Consider the following 14,345-nt stretch of genomic DNA (forward strand, 5'->3'; position numbering starts at 1 on the left):
AAAGAAGTACAAGAAACTTCAGACAGCGCAGATATTCCTCCACCTTTGCAAGGAGGGCAGGCCATATCTTTGGACCAGGAACTCTTCTTCATTGCTTTAACACAAAACTAAAATATAGGTGAAGCCTTCTTCCTTCCACCCGTCCCCTGATACCCGATAGTGCTCAGCACAGCCTCGAGTCGTGGGCTATACATCTCCCCAAGTATCTGGGTTTTGAGGGTGGGGACTGCCCTTCTCACCTCTGTATCTCCCACACTGAGCAGGGTGCCTGACGTAGTTTGCATTCAGTAATTATTTTTGAATGTATAAGTGAATGAGAGAATGAAGTCCATAAACAAGGAACAAAAGTATCAAAAAATCCTTTGCCCTCTTTTTAGAAGCTTAGGGAAGACAAATTTATGGTTCTGTCTTGGATGTCAGGGGTTCTTCCAAATACATTGGATGCCCACATATTTCCAGAGCAGTTAACAATCAGACATCCTTCACTCCTCCAAAGGCCCCTTGACTTTCACAGAAGCCCAAGATGTCCCCTAACACATGGACAGAGAGCTCAAATAACCCACCAGCAGACCTAGAGGTGGTAAAATAAGTCAAGTGCTCCTCTTTTGGCCTAGACCCAGTCACCAGACTATGACTCTTTCCCAAAGAACCCCCTTCCCGAATGCCAAGGACGCTCCAGGGCCAAAGAACCTGCCCAGAAAGGCACATTCATCTGAGCATGGCTGCAGTTCTCCTGACACCCTTACTAGTGGGGCTCCTACTCCCAAACTTCCAATGTCCCCACTGGGTCACCAAGAGGTGAGTGGTTCCTTTATGGCCACATCAGCCATTCCTCGGACTTCCACACGTAAAGTAGCCTTGGGCTCCACCAGGATGAGCAAACCAGTCGAACAGCAGAGGGAATGGAAACCCTCGTTAGGCCAACTCGCAAATTCACTAAGACCCCCCACTCCCAATTTCCTGTGGCTTCCCTCTGTTGTCCTGTGGCTTCCCCTAATGTCCAAGTAGGGAGCAACCACATAATCACACTGGCCTTCACGAGTTCAAGCACCAAATCTCCTCCCCACACCCTGGCCTCTGAACATGCAATAGCTCCATTTGGGAAATTCTTTTCCAAACAGCCACCTGACTGACTTGTCCTCACAATTCAAATGCCGTTTCCTCAATGAGGCTGTCCTTGGACCCCTTCACCTAAGTCACCAGAGCACACTTCTCTTTTCCTTGGAGCACTTAACCACAATTTTAAATAATTTAACTGTTCTGTGTTTAATAACAGTCTCTTCCACTCTACAGGAAGCTGTGAGAACAGGAATCATGCCAGTTTACTCATCACTCTATACCTAGTGCCTAGCACAGAGTAGGTGTTCAGTAAATAGTCTTTTTGAGGGGGGAGTGGTCTTACCACAACCTCATTTTATTTTATTTACTTTCATTTATTTTTTTAACTTAATTGAAGTATAGTTGATTTACAATGTTATGTTAGTTTCAGGTGTACAGAAAAGTGATTTAGTTATACATATACATGTATTCATTCTTTTTCAGGTTCTTTTCTCATATAGGTTATCACAGAATACTGAGTAGAGTTACCTGTGCTATACAGTAAGTCTTGTTGGTTATCTTATATATAGTAGTGCGTGTACGTTAATTCCAAGCTCCTGATTTAACCCTCCCCGCCACGTTTCCCCTTTGGTAACCATAAGTTTGTTTTTGATACCTGTAAGTCTGTTTCTGTTTTGTAAATAAGCTCATTTGTTTCTTTTTTTAAAATTAGATTAAAAATATGGAATGCTTCATGAATTTGCGTGTCATCCTTGCACAGGGACCATGCTACTCTTCTCTGTATTGTTCCAATTTTAGTACATGTGCTGCTGACACGAGCACTAAAGAGTTTTAAAATAAGTGAAAGAATATTAGACTTTTGTAGTACTATGATAAGTATTTCCTCGATTTTATCACCTTTTAATTGTATTTGATGTTTAAATCTTTACCCATGCTTTTACCATAACTTTTTGGTGTCATTTCTGAGTCTTTGTCATTGAATAGAGGGTTTTAATGCCTTTATATTTATTATAAAAATGATCATTTTTGATCTTCTGTCATGTTTTTAGTTCCTTTTCTCTATTTTCCTATGTGAGCTATATTTCACTGAGTTTATCATCTCCAGTATTGAGGAAGCAATTCTACAATAAGCTATCCTTACAATCTTAGGAAACATTCTTTCCATGTCAAGAACATAGTAGAACTTTGGCTTTCCCTCTGTGCAGAGAAGAATTTAACATCCCTTTTTTCTCCCAGATTCCTTTCCACTTTTCTTTTATTTGTTTATTTATTTGTTTATTTATTTATTTATTTATGGCTGCATCAGGTCTTCGTTGCTGTGCATGGGCTTTCTCTAGTTGCGGTGAGTGGGGGATACTCTTTGTTGCATTGTGCAGGCTTCTCATTGCGGTGGCTTGTCTTGTTGCGGAGCATGGGCTCTAGATGCGCAGGCTTCAGTAGTTGTGGCACACAGGCTCGGCAGTTGTGGCTCGTGGGCTCTAGAGCGCAGGCTCAGTAGTTATGGTGCATGGGCTTAGTTATTCCATGGCATGTGGGATCTTCCCGAACCAGGGATCAAATCCGTGTCCCCTGCATTGGCAGGTGGATTCTTAACCACTGCACCACCAGGGAAGTCCCCCACTTTTCTGATTTGTAAATATTTCTTAAATTTGAGGTACAGAATATTATTAAAGTACTTTATATTTTACACCTTTCCTTACTTTTTACAACAGCTTTATTGAGATATGATTCACATACCATACAATTCATCCATTTTAAGGATACAATTCAATAGCTTTTGGTATATTCTCAGAGTTGCACAACCATGATGACACAAATAGACAATTTTTATCACCCAAAATGAAACCCTACACCCATTAGCAACCACTTCTCATTTTGCCCTCTACCACCCCCACCCCAGGAAATCACTAATTACTTTCTGTCTCCATAGGTTTGCCTATTCTGAACATTTCATATAAATAGAATAATTTAATATGTGGTCTTTTGTTTCTAGCTTCTTTCTCTTATGAAAGTATTTTCAAGGTTCATCCATCCAGCATGTATCTGTACTTTATTCCTTTTTGTTGTCAAATAAGATTCCATTGCACGGAATACCACTTTGTTTTCCATTCATCAGTTGATGGACATTTGGGTTGTTTTCATATTTTGGCTATTGTGAATAATGCTCCTATGAACATTCATGTATAAGTTTTTATGTGAATAAATGTTTTAATTTCTCTTGGGTGTATACCTTGGAGTAGAATTGCTAGGTCATGTCGTAACCCTTTGCTTAAACTTCTGAGGAACTGCCAACCTGTTCTTCAAGTGTCTGTACCATTTTATATTCCCAGCAGCACCATATGAGGGTTCTAGTTTCTCTACATTTCCAGCAACACTTATTATTGTCCATCTTTTTTATTGTAATTATCCAAGTGGGTACGAAATGGTATCTCACTGTGGTTTTGATTTGCATTCCTCTGGTGTCTAATAATGCTAAGCATTTTTTCATGTGATCATTGGTCAATTATATGTATATTCTTCAGAGAACTATCTTTTCAAGTCCTTTGTCTATTTTTCAATTGAGTTGTCTTTTTAGAGTTGAATTATAGGATATATCCCAGGTACAAGTCCCTTATCAGATATATGATTTGGAGAAATTTTCTTCTATCATGTGAGTTATCTTTTCACTTTCTTGATTGTATCCTTTGAAGCACAAAATATTTTAATTTTTATTAAATCCAATTTATTTTCTTTGGTTGTGTTTTTGATGTCATATCTAGGAAACCATTGCCTAATTCAAGGTCATAAAGATTTATTCCTATATTTCCTTCTAGGACCATGATAGTTTTAGCCCTTACATTTAGGTCTTTGATCTTCCCTTAACTCTTTAATTATTGCTTTCCATTTGTAACTGTATTTGCATCAATTAGTTAAGCTTAACTCTATGTTAAACCAGTTTCAATCATCCACATCAACTCTTTATATATCATGCCCTCCCTATTTCTAATCTTTTAATTTTGCTTCAGCTCATAATCAACTGCAATTATGTTTTAAAGAAATTCTTCCTAGAAGGACAAGCAGGGTGTATGGTTTCTAAACTCTTACATATCTAAGAGTATCAGGTGCCCTCACAGGTGAACAACAAATTATCTGAGTGTCATATTCCTGGAGCACAGTCACCTTTTTTTTTTTTTTAATAAATTCATTTATTTATTTTTGGCTGCACTGGGTCTTCGTTGCTGCACGTGGGTTTTCTCTAGTTGTGGCGAGCAGGGGCTACTCTTTGTTGTGGTGCGTGGGCTTCTCATTGCAGCGTCTTCTCTTGTTGCAGAGCACAGGCTCTAGGCACGCAGGCTTCAGTAGTTGCAGCATGCAGGCTCAGTAGTTGTGGCTCATGGGCTCTAGAGTGCAGGCTCAGTAGTTGTGGTGCACAGGCTTAGTTGCTCCGCGGCATGTGGGATCTTCCCAGACCAGGGCTTGAACCTGTGTTCCATGCATTGGCAGGCGGATTCTTAACCACTGCGCCACCAGCGAAGCCTGCACAGTCACTTCTTGTCCCAACACTGCAGTCCTGGCTCCACTGTCTTCTAGGACTTAGTATCATGGACAACTCAGGCCTGCCAGATTTTTGTTTCTTTTAAGTAACCTGTTTTGTCTGCTTGAATACTGGTATAACTTTTCCTATTATTCTTATAATTCACAAATTTTGCCAGAATAAATAACTGTGGGCCTATGTATATGAATTTTGATCAAAACACAGTAAGCCTTTTGTCTGGTAAACTGAGATTTCTTTAAACCTTCCAGAAAGTCTTCATTCATTAAAAATCTTTGATGAATGCCCCTATCCTAACTTGGGCAGAGGGGTTCCTTCTGCAGAGATTCTAAAATTGGACTTAATTTTCTGTAACCCATTTCTATCACTTCCTTTCTCACCACTCTATTCTTTCCTTCCTTTGCCCCCAAAGAAGCATGTCACATTTATTCTCTACATCACTTATTCAAATGTGTAATGTCATTTCAACTGCGTAGTGCCTCCCTTGTAGATTTTAATTCTGCTACAGCAAACTAGTTTTATAAGCTTTCATTATCTCACCAGTTCCTTTTTATTTTAAGCTTATTGTTTTTACATCTCATTCTGCAGTTCTTATGGCTTTTGCTTCTTTAAAGTCCTATCTTCCTTTTTTATGACTTCTGACATCTGTTTAGGTCCAAATGTTCTCTTTTTTATTGAAGTATAGTGGATTTACAATATTGTGTTAGTTACAGGTGTACAGAAAAGTGATTCAGTTATATATATGTATTTTCAGATTATTTTCCATTATAGATTATTATAAGGTATTGAATATAGTTCCCTGTGCTATACAGTAAATCCTTGTTGCTTACCTATTTTATATATAGTAGTGTGTATATGTTAATCCCATAATTTATCCCTCCCCACCTTTCCCCTTTGGTAACCGTAAGTTTGTTTTCTATGTCTGTGAGTCTGTTTCTGTTTTGTAAATAAAATCATTTGTATTATTTTTTAGATTCCACATGTAAGTGATATCATACAATATTTGTCCTCTGTCTGACTCACTTCATTTAGTATGATAATGTCTAGGTCCATCCATGTTGCTGCAAATGGCAATGTTTCATTTTTTATGGATGAGGAATATTCCACTGTATACATACACCACAGCTTCTTTATCCATTCATCTGTTGATGGACACTTAGGTTGCTTCCATGTCTTGGCTATTAGAAATAGTGCTGCTATTAATATTGGGGGGCATGTATCTTTTCAAATTAGAGTTTTTATCTTTTCTGGATATATGCCCAGGAGTGGGATCACTGGATCACATGGTAGTTCTGTTTTTATTTTTTTAAGGAACCTCCATACTGTTTTCCATAGTAAAGCCTTATCTTCTTACATCCCATTAGGATACCAGTTTTCTAAAATTTATTCTGGTCCTGAAATAAATCCTTTCCAAAGATATGTTTTCTCTGCATATCCTTTCCCTTATAGGCTGTAGTATTTGAACTCAGACCCTCAAATGGGTTTTCTGTACATACTCAAATTGCAATGAGGAGAGGTCTACCTAAAGCCAGCACCAAGACTTGGGTGAACAGGTCTCCCTTGATCACAACAGTCAGCATCCCATCTCAGACCTGCTACTAGAGGACAGGCAAACAAGCACGATGTTCAGTAGGCATCTGTGTAGTCAGCTCTACCAGGCTGTGGTGGGATCCTGTACCTCCCCAAGGAGCAGTACTGTACATTCTGAATTGACAGGACACTTAAATAGGGATCTACAGGCCTCCTTCTGTCCACAGGGCAATGCTAGATACAAAGTACCAGCAACATACCTCCTGCCACAGGGCTGCCCTGGAGTTAGCTGTAGAATGGCTATAAAACAATGGCTAATGCCAAACCAAGAGGGACAGCCAACCAGTTTCCTAAGTATCATAAATCTTCTAAAATTCAAAGCCAAGGACAAACAAGAGATGGGAAAATATTTCTTCCGGCTCTCTTTCAGACAGGCAGGGTTTGGCCACTCTGAAAAGCCCACTGACTACCCTTACCAATCCAGGCCCACTGTTCTTTATAGTTAGTGGAAAGTCCTTGCCAATTTTGACAACAGATTGCCTATTTCCTTCATTTTTCTAAATATGTTTTTGCCTTTTTCTATCTTCATACGGGTTTTAGTGGAAGGACTGCTTGATAGTTGCAGGGTGAAACCCGAGGCCATGCTGTAAGCACGCTTTGCAATGCCCGCAGTGCCCTTGTCATCCAGAGATTAATAAGAGAGCATTTCTATGGCCTCCTAATCTGAATGTGTCGCCACATCCTGGATGATTTATTTTAATCTGCTGCCACTGGTCTCCTATAACAAACTCATTTGGACTGTCCTAAGCTCTGTAGCACAGTCTTTACAAGAAGCTTCAATGAGCCGTAAGTCCACCAACCTCAGCATTCAATTCCTGAGAGACAATGCTCCCACATGGCAAGTCCAGACACTGACAACATGTTGAGAGCTGAGATGCCCCAGTACCTCCTCAGGACATTCAGAGGAGTCACATGCTCTCTCTTTTTATGGTACTGCTCTGCCCTATCTTTTAGAGACAGAATAGCCCCTTCACCTCCTCCCTCCCCCACCTTCTTGTCCTTTTCATCCATATTTATTGCACATCCTTTCTGAGCCAGGCTCACATCACTTCTGTTCTGATCCTGGCATATCTGAGCCAACCATCCACTGCACAACACTGGCTCATACTGCGTGGCCCTTGGGCCATCCTGTTGTGAGAGGAGGCCTCCCTCCACAAGGTGCATGGTCAATTTCTTTGTCTGATATGATTCCAGTTACTACATCCCTGGAAACCAGACCCATCACACTGATTTTCTGCTCTAGAAGCCTATAAGGGCAGACCAACATAAAGTCACCAGCCCAGCAAGCAATCTTCCAGGGCAATTCTGCCACCATAGAATCCTGATCACTTGTAGCAGGATCCTGACCTGTGGGGACCACACTGCATCATCAATCAGTACAGTGGTCTGAGATCAGCTCTGGATATGCCTTCAATTTGAAATCATACCTGCCTACACATGCCCAGCAGGAGCTTTGGACAGGGCACCAGCAGCTACATAAGCCCACCAGTTGTGGCCCTGATCCCATCACAGGTCAACTCACTCCCTGTCTGGATGCTGCATGAGGGAAGATGAAAGTCCAGCCAGGGAAATCCAGAGGTCAGCTGCTATTGCCATGACTAACTTGCTTCCCAGCTCTGGGAATAACACCAATTAGTTTTCTTTCTGGAATGTCCCCTTTCAGGGCCACTTACCCTGGTCAGCATTAGAAAAAACCCACACTCCCTGTCACGCCCAACAGTAGGCCTCTCTTGCTTTGAGAAGTCTTCAAGGAATCTTAGATCATAGACTGCACTTCCAGAAGATCCATTTCAATGCTGCCCAATTTCAGTCAATCACCTTCACAACTATGCTGCCACGGCAAGCTAACCTCAGATTTCTAGAGTTCCTGCCACAGCATGAAAGAGCCATTTTATGACAACTGTGGTTCTCAAACTGACCACTTTTCTCTTGCAGCCCATGAGTTCCACTTTCAGGACAAGAGTGAAAACTGACATTTGAGCCACTACTCTTTCATTCCTTCCCATCCTAGCTCAGATTGATGGAAACTCCACTCCAGATGAGCATGACAAAGAAGCAGAGCTCCTCTTCCCCTCAGCTGCCAATCAAAGGATATGGTGCTTTACCAGGAGGGGTAGGCCACCATCATTTGTCATCTCCTCCAGTCCAAACTGAAGAGTCTAATTTCCTGATGAGTGCATCCAAAAGGTTAAGATTCCATTCCTTCACCCAGCCCCCCTCATAAGAAGGAGGTTCTAACCCAGGAAAATACTGAGGGCACCAATCACCCTCATATCAGCTTGCTCACAGGGCAGATATTCTATGTCAGGAGAGTCAAGCTGAGAAGACCAGAGACTACTAACTCTGCCTATTGTCCAGAGTAGTGGCTTAGAGATTTTCCCCAAAGACAGAGGTAGTCCATAAAAACAAAGAGCTTCTATGCTCTCCCCAAAAGTACTGGCAAATAAAGTGTGGGACGTTCAAGCCTACAGGCACTCTTGAAAACAATAAGGATTTTAGTGATAAGCAAATATGAGGCTGGCAGCTCCTCTTAATAAAGAGCAATAAGTTAAATGATAGGTCAGGTAGTTCATCAGAGAGAAAAGGAAAAGAGAGTCCTCCTGGGGTTAGAATAGACCTCAGAGACTTGCCACAAAAATGACCCCTTACTGAATTTAGTTGGATCAAATGGCAGAGCCATGTATGTCTCAGGCACTGTTGAAACCAATAGAGCAATCAGTCAGCAATTAATGAAGCACACCAGCTGGGTGTGATACCAAAAAAAGCAGACAGCTTAATAGAGAGATTAGGGAAAGAGACAGTCAAAGAGAAGCCCGATTAAACCACTGTCATGTAGGGTGACTGTGCATATACCCCAGGCTTCTCCCTCTGAGAGTGGCACTAAAGGAAAAAAGACATCACCAAAATAGTCTGAGTCACTAAACAAATAAACAAGCAAACAACAACAAAAGAAGACCTGAAGAAGTGATAAGGAACCACTATCCAGGTTCCTGCAATTATAAAATGTCCAATTTTCAACAAAAACTATGAGACACAAAAAAGAAACAGGAAAGTGTGACCCACATGTAGGGAAAAAAAGCAGGCACAGAAACTGCCTGTGAGAGAGCCCAGATGACAGATTTAACAGGCAAAGACTTAAAAACATCCACAATAAAAATCTTCAAAGAAATTTAAAAACTATGCTTAAAGATGTAAAGAAAGCTATAATGACAATGTCTCATCAAATAGAGAATATCAATAAAGAGATAGAAATTACTTTTTTTAAAGCAGTAAATTGAAATTCTGGATTTGAAAAGTACAATAACAAAAATGAAAATTTCACTACAGGAGCTAAAACTATATTTAAACTAGTAGAAGAAAGACCCAGCAAATATAAGGATATATTGATAGAGATTATACAATCTGAAGAAAAGCAGAAAATGAACACAACCTCAGAGAAATGTGGGACACCATTAAGCACACCAATATAATGCAATGGGAAGGAGACGAAGAAGAGAAAGGAATAGAAAAAAATTTGAAGAAATAATGCCTGAAAACTTGCTAAGTATGATGAAAAACATGATTCATTCAAGACACTCAACAAAATTCAAGTAGAATAAATACAAAGAGATCCACACCCAGACATACGGTAAAAATGCTGGAAGTCAAAGAAAAAGAGAAAATCTTGAAAGCAGTAAGAGAAAATTGTCTCATCATGTACAAGGTGCCAATAAGATTAGCACCTGACTTCTCATCAGAAACAGTAAGGCCAGAGACAGTTGGATGACATATTCAAGGTGCTGAAAGAACTGTCAACCAATAATCTTATATTCAGCAAAACAATCCTTCAAAAACAAAGGTGAAATAAAGATATTCTATGATAAGCAATAACTGAGAGAATTTGTTCCTAGCAGACATTCCTCACGAGAAATACTAAAGGAAGTTGTTCAGACTAAAAGAAAGTACCCCAAATGACAATTCAAATCCACAAACACAAGAAAAATAATAGAGTTGAATATGTAATGAAAAGAAACAGTATAATTGCATATTTCTTCCCCTTTTTCTCTTAACTGATTTTAAAAGAAATTGTATAAAACATTATTTACATAGCTGTATTATCAGGCCTTTCACATAGAGAAAGATAATGTGTTTGACAATAAAAGCACAAAAGAGATAGGTGTTAGCAAAGTTGTCTTGGAGTAGGAAAATGATAACAGATGGTAACTCAAATCCACATGAAGAAATGAAGAGAGCAAGAAATGATAAAAAGGAAGGTTGATATAACAAACTGTATACACTTGCCCAATTTTTCCTTTCTCAGCTTCTTTAATACACATAAAATTATATAAAGTAAGAAAAATTATACTAACAACAATTCATTGTTGGGTTTGTGATATGTATGTAATATATAAATATAAAATATATATTATGATATATATTTATAAACAATAATAGTTCACAAAAGGGGAAAGAGAATAGAGCGATATAGGGGTAATGTTTCTATATCTCACTAGACATAAGTTAGTAAATCTGAAGTAGATTCTGAGAAGTTAAGATATAATATGGTGGAGAGAGACCTTCAAGACGGTGGAAGAGTAAGACGTGGAGATCACCTTCCTCCCCACAAATACATCAGAAATACATCTACATGTGGAACAACTCCTACAGAACACATACTGAATGCTGGCATAAGACCTCAGACCTCCCAAAAGGCAAGAAACTCCCCGTGTACCTGGGTAGGGCAAAAGAAAAAGAAAAAACAGAGACAAAAGTATAGGGATGGGACCTGCACCTTGGGGAGGGAACTGTGAAGGAGGAAAAGTTTCCACAAACTAGGAAGCCCCTTCACTGGCAGAGACGGGGGTGGACAGGGAAGAAGCATCAGAGCCACGGAGGAGAGCGCAAGCAACAGTGGTGCAGAGGGCAAAGCGGAGGTATTGCCGCACAGAGGATCAGTGCCGACCAGCACTCACCAGCCCGAGAGGCTTGTCTGCTCACCCACCGGGACAGGTTGGGGCTGGGAGCTGAGGCTTGGGCTTCAGAGGTTAGATCCCAGGGAGAGGACTGGGGATGGCTACGTGAACACAGCCTGAAGGGGGCTAGTGCGCCACACTAGCCAGGAGGGAGTCCAGGAAAAAGTCTGGAACTGCCAAAGAAGCAAGAGACCATTGTTTCGGGGTGTGCGAGGAGAGGGGATTCAGAGCACTAGCTAAACGAGCTCCAGAGATGGGCACGAGCTGCGGTTATCAGCATGGACACCAGAGATGGGCATGAAACACTAAGGCTGCTGCTGCAGCCACTAAGAAGCTTGTGTGCAAGCACAGGTCACTATCAACACCTCCCCACCCGGGAGCCTGTGCAGCCTGCCACTGCCAAGGTCCCATGATCCAGGGACAACTTCCCCGGGAGAATACATGGTGCTCCTCACACTGTTGCAACGTCATGCAAGCCTCTGCCACCACAGGCTTCTCCTGCATTCCGTACCCCTCCCTCCCCCTGGCCTGAGTGAGCCAGAGACCCCAAATCTGCTGCTAGTTTAACCCTGTCCTATCTGAGCAAAGAACAGACACTCTCAGGCAACCTACACGCAGAGGCGGGGCCAAATCCAAAGCTGAACCCCAGGAGCTGTGCGAACAAAGAAGAGAACGGGGAATTTCTCCCAACAGGCTCAGGAGCAGCGGATTAAATCTCCACAATCAACTTCATGTACCCTGCAACTGTGGAATACCTGAACAGACAACGACTCATACCAAAATTGAAGCGGTGGACTTTGGGAGTAACGATATATATATATTTTTCCTTTTTCTCTTTTTGTGAGTGTATATGTGTATGCTTCTTTGTGTGATTTTGCCTGTATAGCTTTGCTTTTACCAATTGTCCTAGGGTTCTGTCTGTCCATTTTTTGTTTGTTTGTTTGTTTGTTTTAGTACAGTTTTTAGCTCTTGTTATCATTGGTGGATTTGTTTTTTGGTTTCGTTGCTCTCTTCCTTCTTTCTTTCTTTTTTTTTCTTTTTTTATTACCTTTTAAATTTTTTATTTTTAATAATTATTCTTTATTCTTTATTTTAATAACTTTATTTTATTTTTTCTTTCTTTCTTACTTTTATTCTCCCTTTTCTTCTGAGCCACGTGGCTGACAGGGTCTTGGTGCTCCAGCCGGGTGTCAGGCCTGTGCCTCCGAGATGGGAGAGCCAAGTGCAGGACATTGGTCCACCAAAGACCTCCCAGCTCCACATAATATCAAATGGCGAAAGTTCTCCAAGAGATCTCCATCTCAACGCTAACACCCATCTCCACTCAACGACAAGCAAGCTACAGTGCTGGACACCCAATGCCAAACAACCAGCAGACAGGAACACAACCCCACCCATTAGCAGACAGGCTGCCTAAAATCATACTAAAGTAACAAACAACCCAAAACACACCACTGGGTGTGGTCCTGCTCACGAGAAAGACAAGATCCAGCCTCATCCACCAGAACACAGGCACTAGTACCCTCCACCAGGAAGCCTACACAACCCACTGAAACAACCTTAGACACTGCGGGCAGACACCAAAAACAACGGGAACTATAAACCTGCAGCCTGGGAAAAGGAGACCCCAAACACAGTAAGAGAAGCAAAATGAAAAGACAGAAAAACACACAGCAGATGAAGGAGCAAGGTAAAAACCCACCAGACCTAACAAATGAAGAGTAAATAGGCAGTCTACCTGAAAAAGAAATCAGAGTAATGATAGTAAAGATGATCCCAAATCGTGGAAATAGAATGGAGAAAATACGAGAAACGTTTAAGCAGGACATAGAAGAACTAAAGAGTAAACAAACCATGATGAACAACACAATAAATGAAATTAAAAATTCTCTAGAAGGAATCAATAGCAGAATAATGGAGGCAGAAGAACGGATAAGTGACCTGGAAGATAAAACAGTGGAAAAAACTACTGCAGAGCAGAATAAAGAAAAAAGAATGAAAATAATTGAGGGCAGTCTCAGAGACCTCTGGGACAACATTAAATGCACCAACATTTGAATTATAGGGGTCCCAGAAGAAGAAGAAAAAAGAAAGGGACTGAGAAAATATTTGAAAAGATTATAGTTGAAAACTTTCCTAATACGGGAAAGGAAATAGTCAGTCAAGTCCAGGAAGCACAGAGAGTCCCATACAGCATGAATGCAAGGAGAAACACACCAAGACACATATTAATCAAACTATCAAAAATTAAATACAAAGAAAAAATATTAAAAGCAGCAGGGGAAAAACAACAAATAACATACAAGGGAATCCCCATAAGGTTAACAGCTGATCTTTCAGCAGAAACTCTGCAAGCCAAAAGGGAGTGGCAGGACATATTTAAAGTGATGAAAAGGAAAAACCTATAACCAAGATTACTCTACCCAGCAAGGATCTCATTCAGATTCGATGGAGAAATTAAAACCTTTACAGACAAGCAAAAGCTAAGAGAATTCAGCACCACCAAACCAGCTTTCCAACAAATGCAAAAAGAACTTCTCTAGGCAGGAAATACAAGAGAAGGAAAAGACCTACAATAAACCCAAAACATTTAAGAAAATGGTAATAGGAACATACATATCGATAATTACCTTAAATGTAAAGGGATTAAACGCTCTACCAAAAGACACAGACTAGACTGGCTGCATGGATACAAAAACAAGACCCATACACATGCTGTCTACAAGAGACCCACTTCAGACCTAGGGACACATACAGACTGAAAGTGAGGGGATGGAAAAAGATATTTCATGCAAATGGAAATCAAAAGAAAGCTGCAGTAGCAATTCTCATATCAGACAAAATAGACTTTAAAATAAAGACTATTACAAGAGACAAAGAAGGACACTACATAATGATCAAGGTATCAATCCAAGAAGAAGATATAACAATTGTAAATATTTATGCACCCAACAAAGGAGCACCTCAATACATAAGGCAAATGCTAACAGCCATAAAAAGGGAAATCGACAGTAACACAATCATAGTAGGGGACTTTAACACCCCACTTTCACCAATGGACAGATCATCCAAAATGAAAACAAATAAGGAAACACAAACTTTAAATGTTACATAAAACAAGATGGACTTAATTGACATTTATAGGACATTGAATCCAAAAACAAAAGAATACACTTTCTTCTCAAGTGCTCATGGAACATTCTCCAGGATAG

The 14,345-nt window shown here is 40.4% G+C and overlaps 1 protein-coding gene and 1 non-coding gene across 11 annotated transcripts in view; both read right to left on the bottom strand.

The window, feature by feature from the left end:
• The window catches only part of ADAMTS17 (ADAM metallopeptidase with thrombospondin type 1 motif 17), a 372,624-nt gene that overhangs the window by 299,222 nt on the left and 59,057 nt on the right, over nt 1-14,345 (bottom strand). The gene's annotated exons all lie outside the window — the stretch shown is intronic.
• LOC114239019 (U6 spliceosomal RNA) lies at nt 1,775-1,881 on the bottom strand. Its single transcript, XR_003624222.1, has one exon. It is a non-coding gene; the product is annotated as a U6 spliceosomal RNA (small nuclear RNA).

The sequence above is a fragment of the Balaenoptera acutorostrata genome, chromosome 3 (assembly GCF_949987535.1).
Source record: "Balaenoptera acutorostrata chromosome 3, mBalAcu1.1, whole genome shotgun sequence".
In the NCBI taxonomy this organism is placed as follows: domain Eukaryota; kingdom Metazoa; phylum Chordata; class Mammalia; order Artiodactyla; family Balaenopteridae; genus Balaenoptera; species Balaenoptera acutorostrata.